This window comes from Petaurus breviceps, unplaced genomic scaffold, assembly GCF_028583685.1.
Source record: "Petaurus breviceps papuanus isolate PSGF00001 unplaced genomic scaffold, PetGlider_PUasm1.0 90602, whole genome shotgun sequence".
NCBI classification, from domain to species: Eukaryota; Metazoa; Chordata; class Mammalia; order Diprotodontia; family Petauridae; genus Petaurus; species Petaurus breviceps.
This window is the reverse complement of record NW_027187283.1, coordinates 649,962-661,077: the sequence shown is the minus strand read 5'-3', so window position 1 is coordinate 661,077 and position 11,116 is coordinate 649,962.

The window sequence follows — 11,116 nt, the reverse complement described above, 5'->3', positions numbered from 1 at the left end:
TATAATAAAAATGACAATTTTACCTAAATTTAATTACATATTTAATGACATACCAATCAGTTTACAAAAAAACCACCTTATAGAGCTAGAAAAAATTGTAACAAAATTCATTTGCAAGAACCAAAGGTCCAGAATATTAAGGGAATTAATGAAAAGAAATGCTAGGGATGGAGGACTAGCTATATCAGAGTTTAATCTGTACTACAAAGCAGCAGTGCTCAAAAGTACTTGGTACTGGCTGAGGAATAGAGTCGTGGATTAATGGAATAGATTGGGTACACAAGACTCAGCAGTCAATGCCTACAGTAATCTATTGTTTGATAAACCCCAAAACCCAAGTTTTTGGGATAAGAACTCACTATTTGACAAAAACTGCTGGGAAAACTAGAATATAGTAATGCAGAAACTGGACATAGACCATTATCTTACACCATATACCAAAATCAAGTCTAAATGGGTGCATGATCTAGGTATAAAGGCTTATACTCTAAGCAATCTGGGAAAGCAAGGAATAGTTTAACTGTCAGATTTGTGGAGAGGGGAAGACATATTTATGACCAAACAAAAATTAGAGGGCATTATAAAATGCATTGTGGATAATTTTGATTACATTAAATTGAAAAGCTTCTGTACAAAGCCAATGTAACCAGGATTGAGGAAAGTGGAAAATTGGGAAATAATTTTTACAACCTATGTCACTGATAAAGGACTCATTTCTAAATTATGCAGAGAATTGAGTCAAATCTATAAGAATACAAGTCATTCCCCAATTGATAAATGGTCAAAGGATATGAAGAGGCAGTCTACAGAGGAAGAAATTAAAGATATTTATAAGCATATGGAAAAATACTCTAAATCACTATTGATTAGAGAAATGCAAATCCAAACAACTTTGAGGTACCACATCTCACTAGTCAAATTGGCTAAGATGACAAAACAGGAAAATGACAAATGCTGGAGAGGATGTGGACAAATTGGAACACTAATGCATTGCTGGTGGAGTTATGAACTGATTCAACCATTGTGGAAAGCAATCTGGAATTATGCCCAAAGGGCTATCAATAATTTCATACCCTTTGACCAAGCAATACCAGTTTTAGGGTTCTATCCCAATGAGATCATAGAAATGGGGAAAAAAACCCATACGTACAAAAATATTTATAAAAGCTCTTTTTGTGGTAGCAAAGATTTGGAAATTAAGTATTTGAAAAAATCATAATAAAATAAGTATAGATTATGCATCATCATCATCATCAGTTCTTGAGGAAGAAGTGTTAGAATAGTTTTATGAAGAAATTTAGAAGTTCCATTAAATTAAATGAATGTAAACATTATTTAGTGATATTAATACAAAAATTTCAGCTTTATGTTGAGTTCACCAAATAACAGAGTTTAAATAATTGTCCGTTACACTATGGGGGGGATGTACTTAAAAGCACACACATTTGAAAAGGGACAGGGTCAAAGTAGAGAATAGAACAAGTGTGGGGCAGGATAGGATGGAGGGAAATATAATCAGTCTTTCACAATACATACCTTATGGAAAAATTTTGCATAGCTACACATGTACAACCTATATTGAATTGCTTATCTTCCCAGTAATGGTGTCTGACAAGGGAGGAAGGTAAAAAATCTGGAATTCAAAGTTTTTTAATCAAATTAATGTGTAGTAATATTGTAATATCAAATATATATAATCAATATTTTTTTACATGCAACTGGGAAATAAGATATAAAGGCATTTGGGGATGGAGATCCATTTTGCTCTGCTTTAAAGTTGGGGGGGATGGGGGAATATATAGGTGAGAGCAGATTGGGGGAGAGGGTTCAGAGACGGATCAGTGAGACTGTGTTTTGGGGTGATGGGTAGCGGAAAGACTGGGAGAAAATTTGTGACTCAATATCTTGTGGAGATGACTAATGTAAGCTAAAAATAAACATGAAAATTTAATTTAATAAAAAAAGAAATTATCCTTTAGGCTTTAATTTTCTCACAGACTAAATTTCTTGTTTTGATATTTTTTTGTAATTTTAAATGATGTATATGTTTTGAGTTATTGGGGATTAAAACCAAAATATTAATTTTTTTAATTTCTACATTCATTTAAACTTTTTTTTGTTAAAACTTAGAATTTGCAAGCATTGTGGGAAAGTTAGAAAGGTCCCTCAACCATTGAAGCAACTTAGGAGAATGAGAAACGTGAACATGTAAACATTTTGTTTCTGCCTTTGTCTCTCCATTTCTTCTTTAATATCTGGTTTGCCAGGAAATAATTAATTTTTCATTGCAATCCACATTGCAGAATTTCTACCCATGACAAAATTCTCTATGGGAGCTCTACACATTAAGAAGGTCAATCAAGTATGAAGAGTAATTAGAACTGGTCTGTGAAAATGAAATCCAAAGTACCTGAAAATGTTCAGGGATATGGAAGAGATTTTTGAAGATTTATTTTTGGGACTTGCAAAATAGAAGCAATGTGACTCAAATTCACATGGAATAAGGAACAGTTTAACTTCATACATCAAACACAGGACTTCCCAAAGTGATCACTTTTTCATATGATTTAAAATTAAAATGTAATTTATTACCCTTTTAGCATGCCCTTAGGGATTAAATTCTAACTCTGCACATGCAGGTTACATATGGGCCATATACTGTTTGGTGTTTTAGAGAGTGCACTAGAGCTATAGTCAAATACCTGGGTTTGAATAATGAGTTTACTCTTTATTGAATTTGTGACTTTGGTCAAGACATTAACCTATCTAGTCTTCATTATCCCTTTCTATAAAATGAGGGAATTGTAGTCATGAAATCTAAGGTTTCCTCCAACTTTAAATTATTTAAATTTAAATTATTAAATTATTTTCTTGAAATAATTGTGTCATTTTATAAAAGGAATATCAGAGTTGGAAGGGAAATTAGAAATCATCTAGTCCCTTATCTTTAATAATTAATATGAAATAAATGTTTTATTGATGATTTTTTTACCTTTCTTCTTGATGAAACACACTCTTACTCCTGGAATTCTTTTTTCCAAAAAATTATACTTAAGCAAACAAATAAAGTTTCTAGAAATGTTGGACAATATACAGTTCAATATGTGATAATTATCTGTAAATATGGGTATGGGTATGTTTGCCTGTCAGTTTTTTGCAAAAAGGAGTAACACTCCTTAAAGTTGAATCTTCCAAAGTTTCTCTGAACTCTTGCTCGATTTCCCAAATACATTCATGTTCTCATTAATATCCCAATAATGATGCATATCAAAAAGTACCTGTGTTTGCCTCACTGGAACCCTTGTCCATGTCTTCTCATAAATCTACCCCAGAATATCCTCTCTACATTCTTGGGTTTTCCTGGATTTCACTTGACATCAGAAGGATACCAGGTGGATAGGCAGTCTGTCTATACATTATCACTTGCTGTCAACAGGTGGCCAGATCATGGTCTTTTTGAATTCATACATTTCTATTATTTTAATTTTTCAAATTCCTCTCTTGTATGTTATGAAATCTCACCTACAATCCAATGTCTTTTGTTTTAAATTCATTTTAAATTCTTTGAAGACTGCATTGTTCTATAAATTCCATTTATAAAGCAGAGCCAGTGTAATATTCTTGTTTATATGATTTGCTTCTGGGTGTCTGGGGCTTTTAGGTAGGACTAGCACCTCTGGTGTAAAGGCTTGCTGAGCCCTTTTCAGGGATACTCATCCACCTTTGGTGTTTACCTGCCACCAACTCTCACCTGTGGCTCCAAGAAGCTGTAGCACGAGCAGTGGCCACACCCCAGTATAACAATCTAGGTAGACAGGTTAAAATAGGTTAAGGTTAATTGACAGACTTCAAACCCTTTGGTGAGTAATGGGAATGTCTACCAAACATGTGGACACTTTTCGTGGTAGAATGGGCAGATGAGAACAATTTGTTTCAATGGAGCAAAGACTATGAAGTGCTTAGAGTTTGGTCAGACATCATAGGTCAGACCCAAGGTCATCTAATGTATCCTGTGCTATCTCCAGTCAACTTGATTTTTATCTTGCCACTGGATTTTAATGAAGCTGGAAAAGAGAGAATGAGGCTGGTAACTTTATGCAACTCTGCCTCACTTAAATAAAATTCACAAACAAGTCAATACATCATTCCATGATGTCAGTGGTCCTCTTCAAAACAAACAAAATAATAGCATCATCATCATTATCATCAATAACACATTTTCAAAAATGCAGTTCATCCTACTCTCCATTCTTTGCTTCTTTAATTTCTACTTCCAATTCATTTTCCATTTGTACTGTGGTGTGTGTGTGTGTGTGTTAGTGTGTCACATTAAATTCAAATGAACTTTCCACAGAGAATATAGGTATCACTATAGTAACTATAAGGATGAATGGGATCATGCAATTATCATGTAAAATCTATTTAGGAAGAGCCTGAGAGTTTAACTATAAGCTTCAAGAGTTGAGTTTCATGGTTTGAGATATATTGAATGAGGTACAGATTGAAAGGAGTAAAAGAATGTATGGCCTAATTTAACTAGAATTCTGTGGAAGTGTTAAGATACTGATATCATGTGAAGAATCTGTTAAAAGAGAATTCTTGATATTTTGTCTGCTATTCCGAGATAGTTAATGGTAGTATTTTGGGAATTCAGAAGTAGAGAGTAGCTATGAAACTTAAAGATAAGTATGATTGTGATTCTTCTCACAACTGAGACATTGTAAATATTTATTTATAATCCTGTTTTAATGTTTATTACATTGTGAATTTGTAGAGCCACTAACCTTGATGTTTAAACCTAAGAGAATGGGGGCTGAGCATATTGATATATTTAGAGATGTTGAAGTACTAAGAGAAAAGAGGTTTCTCCATTGTGTTTAATAAATAATAATAAGTTGAAGTGGAGTCTCAGAGCTAGGGTTGCTAGGCTGTGCAGTTAGTAAAACACTGGTCCTGGAGTCATGAAGATGTAAATTCAAATCTGTCTTCAGCTATTTATTAACTGTGTAACAACAGGCAAGTTACTTAACCCTCAGGTTAAGTCTGTCTCAGGTTCATCATCTGTAAAATGAACAAGTGAAGGAAATGGCAAAACCCTTACAGGGTCATGAAGGGTTGGACACAACCAAAATGACTGAACAACAAATCCAGAGCTAATTGTTAAATTAAGAGGTTTTGTAATTTTACTAATTTATTAGTAATTATCAAGGCATCCCTTAATTGTCTTAGGACTTTGATCATATTAGATTGTTAGCTTCTTGAGACAGTCTTTATTTTCTTTATTTGAATCTCCAGAATTTAGTACGGTGTTTGGAAAATAGTAGGTATTTAAGAAATGTTTATTATATTGTTTTGCACAATTATGACATAAGATAATAAGTCAAAGAGATTGAGAAGGTTGAGATATTATATAATATATATATATATATAGAGAGAGAGAGAGAGAGTATCTATGTGTCTGCGTGTGTGTGTATGAAAGGATAAAATAAATGTATATGCCAAGTGATACATTGGTGCTTCTGATGAACTGATAGAACAGATGGAAAACATCTAATGTATTTGTTATATCCTTTGTCATGCACTTAAAGAAAAAGATAAGGAGGTAAAAATGAGATACAGAAGAGCAAAAGAAGTACCCAAACTGTTTATCTTGAAATGCATCAAGTTAAAATCTATATATCAGAAACTATAACTCTAAATAACACAAATCTAGTCCTAGAAATCGCATCATCTACTCTGATGGTCTATAAACTGCTACTTGTTTTGCTAACATGAATTTAGTAATTATTTTAATCTTTCTGATATAAAAAATCAGTTGGGAGTATTGAATGTCATAGTCTGTATCTTAACACTTTTACAGAATTCTAGTGAGCAGAAAAAAATGCTCCTAGTTACTTGAAAGGTTTTCGAATTTCTATCAACTCTACGAAGGTACTTAAGAACTTTGAGGGGATTCAAAAAAAAAGGAGGGAGAATCATCTTCCCAGAGCCCTTTATTCTCAGTTGAGTAGCTTTAATCACAGTTGAAAGAATTTTTAAAAGTGTATCTTTACATTTAAACAAATTCTCTACTACTGTGAGCTGTCAGAATGATTACTTATTTGTGTGTATAGATATAAAACTGCTGCCTCTGAAGGTCTACTTTTTTATTTTTGGCTGTATTATATGTTAGCTGCGTATGATCAGGAATTCTTCTGAATGTAAATTCAGTTGAGTAAAAATCCTAATAAGAGGAAAGGTTATTTTTAAATTAATAAACATGGCTCTGTTTCCCAGCGATTCACCTTTTTCTATTCTCTTCCCATCTGACAACTGGTTATGCAATGGAGGACCTGAGTCCTGTTTGAAAAATTAGCCCCCATCCTACCCTCCCCCATCCCAATGCATGTAATCCTTATTTTAAGAATGCTGAACAGTGAAATTAGATTAAAATGCCTTCTCCTAAGTATCCTAACAAGTATGGTATTTCACAGCTTAACCTGAATTGTACTAATTATGCTTGTATTTCTGAGGGTCTAAATCTCTAATCCTTGTGTAATAAAATGCACAATAAAACTTAGGACATACATAAGTTCTCAGTTATCTGCTGACTTTGGTCCATGGCAATCCTTTAAGAACCTGGTGACACCCACCAGAAGGCTATGATATTTTGGTTGGGAATTATTTTATTAGTAGGCAAGGCAATCTGATCAGCTTCACAGAGTTAAGCACAGTTCTTGGCACATACTAAGCACTTCGTAAATGCTATCTCAGGAAAATTACTTTGATTTGACAAAGAAAGAAAAAAAACATTTCTTCCTTTGTCATTTATTTCCTTATTGAATGTAAACAGTATATATTTGTCACTCACTTTTTGTTGTCATGACATCATTTCATCCAAAAGAAAAACACTTCAGCTATCTTTCAAATACTAGAATACTACTACTACTACTACTACTACTACTAAAATACTTCTTAGAATAGGAAGGGAATTTCCTCATATTAGTTCACTTGTCCTGTTAGCATTTTGTGCCCTTGCCTAGACTTTTGAATAGGTGGTCACATACTTATGAAAGTGATTGGGAAAGCCTTCATCTTCTGAAAAGATATTCCCATTGATGGAAATAATTCCATCAAAAAAAGAAGTGATTTGGGATAGATGACTATGGTATCTTCCTAAAACTTTCTCGATAAAATATCATTTTCACGGACAACTTGGACACCCAAAAATGAATATTTGATAAGGGTTTGGCAATAATTATGGGGGTAAAAGGAACCACTGAAAACAGGTTAAGAAATTTCTTTTCAACATTTTTTCCAAAAGCAAATTCATATAAATATGTTTCTCCCTTATTTCTTTTTTTTCTTTTCTGAGAAACAAAAACAAACAGCAGTAACAGCAAGAACAAAAAAAATCCCTTCAGTACTGGTGTAGCACAAAAGGCTCTACAGAAAAACACAACAAAATGTATTACATAGTAAGGCATACAGTCACTTTATTTTAATATGGCACGTTACTGATGGATTAAACTGGCTCCAAATGTTACAACTGGTAAATTAAAGGAGGCTGATGCATGTTTAGATCATTTTTCCCATATTTAGTCATTGTGGGGATGAAAGGAACCATAGAAGACACGGATGTTATGAGACTGCTCAGGGGAGGAATAAAATATTTAAAATCAGAAAATATGCTAAAATATTCTTAAGTATATATGTATATATATATACAACAAGGACAACAAGGACCTCTTTTATGATTTTGGAAATTCCTGCCACCAACATATATTTAAATCCATCTACATAAAAAAATCTTAATCCTCGTATTGTAAGCATCCTTTCCCTCTGCAAATTAATATTGATTTTAATATATAGTCAATTCTCAACTTTTAGGTGTGGGGTTAGGGAGGAATTGAAAACAACTAGAAAGTAAAGTTCACAGAAAATAGCTAAAAAAAAAACAACAACTAATACAAATATATTTTTTTCTTTTTGGAGGGGTTAAGGCAGGGCAATTGGGGTTAAGTGACTTGCCCAAGGTCACATAGCTAATAAATGTGTCAAGTGTCTGAGGCTGGATTTGAACTCAGGTCCTTCTGACTCCAGGGCCGGTGCTCTATTCACTGCATCATCTAGCCACCCCCGACATAGATAAATTTTGACTCAATGAGGTATGAAATCATTGGAAATGAATTACTTTCAATAATTCATATTGGCTAGACTTCACTTGAAAAGATACTTTTTAATATTTCAGTACAATTGTAATTTAGAAGAATAACAACGATGTTAGAAATTATTTATGATACACTTTACATTCAAGAATATTAATAGAATCAATGAGAATATAGTTTTGATTTATCATTCCCACTAATTCATGTCTATCATCTACTGAGAACTCAAGACTTAGCTCCTTCAAGAAACATTCCTTCTTTGTTACTATGCCAGATTAAACATGTCCTTTCATTTCCTCAATTCTCTGTTTCCATTGACCAGATTATAGAATGAAATTTGAGGTGTAACCTATATAGCTTGTCTATTAATATGTGAGGCACACATATGTATGTATATGTGTATATGTGTGTATATACATATATTTAGCATATATTTACATGCCTATTAGGATATGTGTTTTTAGCATATATATTTTCATGCATTTAGCATATATATATATGTATGTATGTATCTAAACCAGAAGAATTATACAAATTCAGGGATAAAAATTCAGCAGAATTTGGAAAGTTGGCTTTACTGCATTCATAAAATTATACCACTCCTTTAATAATACCACACTTCTCCCAGATACAGAAGTTCATCTTTCCAATTCCAGTACTTTACCTGTGATATTGTATGGCTTCATCATGTGAAATAGTATTCAAAATGAGGATAATAGTATAATTAATGCGGTGGTTCATGATAGATATGAATAAGCTTCACCATAAAACAATAGAAATATTTGAAAAAATGCATAGCGGCAAAGAAATATGTACATGCATATACATGTCTGTGGATTCAGTTCAAGTATGTACATGTACATATTTGGAAAAATTAGTTGGCCTAGTTTTGTGATGATAGAATAGGTAGTAGACAGCCAAAGTGCTCTGCTGGAATCCTGGTAATGCCAGGAGAAAATGAGTTTCTCACATCTTGGGAGGATTGCCTGTAGTGAATTTATGTGTGGACATGGACAAAAAGTCAAATGGATGGCTATAAATGCTAGGAATGAAATTTACATAATTGGAGGGAGCTTCCAAATTACAGATATGACCAAACTATTTAAGAATTTGAGTGGCTTCATATTAATATGTCTATAGATAGCTGTGTGACCCTGAGTAAGTCACTTATCTTATTTGCCTCAGTTCATTCATTTATATAATGAGATTAATAATAACACCTCCTCAGAATTATGTAGATCAAATGAGATAATAATTATAGAATATTCAGCACAGTGTCTGGCATATACTAAGAGCCATATACGTGTTAACTATTATTATCTTTCATCTTACTAGCTCCATGAAGTCAGATATCATATTTTCTATGTATTCCCTAAAGTGCTAAACACAGTACTGTTAAATAAAGTATATGTTTAATACATTCTTATCAAATTAAGGAAAGAAGAAATGGGCACCAGAATAGACATTCGGTTATGTAAAAGTACTGTTTCTTTGTGGATGAAGGCTTGAGCTTTGAGATAACATGATATCAGTTCTAGAATTGTTTATATGACATTTAAAGAGGGAGGAGAAGGAAGCAAAGATATTTGTTTTAAGTCAGAGTTCTGTCAATATCTAGCTTTTGATAGATTTGGATTTCATTGTATTTTAGTCAACTTTATACTTCATGATATAGAAAAAATAATTTTCTATGTTCAGGCATTTTTGTGTGAACTCATAGATTGAAACTTAGGGGGGAGAGATTTATTTTTCCTTCAGTTTATAGGATTTGTGGGGGCATAGAGTGTAGAGAGTGTTCATTGTCCACAAATAAAATGGCATTTTTAGAGGCAATATGATGCAATGGAAAAAGAACTATATTTGAACTATGTTTGGAACTAGATTACGTTAGTCTGAGTCCTCACTCTGCTTCTTTTCATATGACCTCAGGAATTTCATATAATTCCATTGGGCACAAGTTTTTTCACCTACAAATTTAGGGTACTAATGTTTTTTCCAAAGATATCATGCTCATGTTTTCATTGATCCTCTTTGAGAATGAAGGATGAACAGTAACAGAGTAATAATGGAGAAAGCACTACGAAATTATAAGTGGATATATGTATATGCATGTATACATATATATATATGTGTGTGTGTGTGTGTGTGTGCGTGTGTGTCTTTGTATGTGTGTATGTGCATATTCTTTGGAGGTTATTTAAGGATGATGATGATGATGGTGGTAGTGAAGGTGGTGGTGGTGATGGTGCTTATGCAAATTTTCTTCTTTGTGCAAAACTACTTTGTGTGGCTAAGAGTCAATTCTGGTACTGAATTTGTAGACCCTGAAGGAAATATAATATATTTATCCAAGGACCTTCCTTGACCTATTCATACCTGTAATTGTTTTTTCAGATAAATAAAAATGATCTTGGCCTAGAAATTCTGTTATTAATTCCCTGGGTGAGTGAACTCAGAGAATGCCAACCAAACCACTTTGATTTGCAGAATGTTGTGTCTGAAATTTACAGGATCATAAATATAGAGCAGGAAGGATTCTGTGAGGTCAAGTCCAATGTCCTCATTTTACACGTGAGGAAATTGAGTCACAAAGATGTTAATTTATTTATTCAAGTTCACATAGCTTCTAAATATTTGAGGTAGAGTTTAAACCAATATCTTCTTGATTAAAAATCCACTCTACACTATATTTAAATTATATGTTTAAAAACAAACAAGAAAACAGTTTCATAATGTTTTATTAAATGTCACTAAGCATCCTATAGAGCAGATGTTTCTACACTGGGATTAGTTAACTTGTTATGGTTTTATACTTTACTTCTGTATTACAATATAATTTCTTTCCTTTGTACTCCTCAGTACTTTTAAAATGCATCTAAAATAATTATTTTGAGGTGTCCATAGGTTTCACCAGCAAGATATAGCTAGTTCTCTCTCTCTCTCTCTCTCTCTCTCTCTCTCTCTCTCTC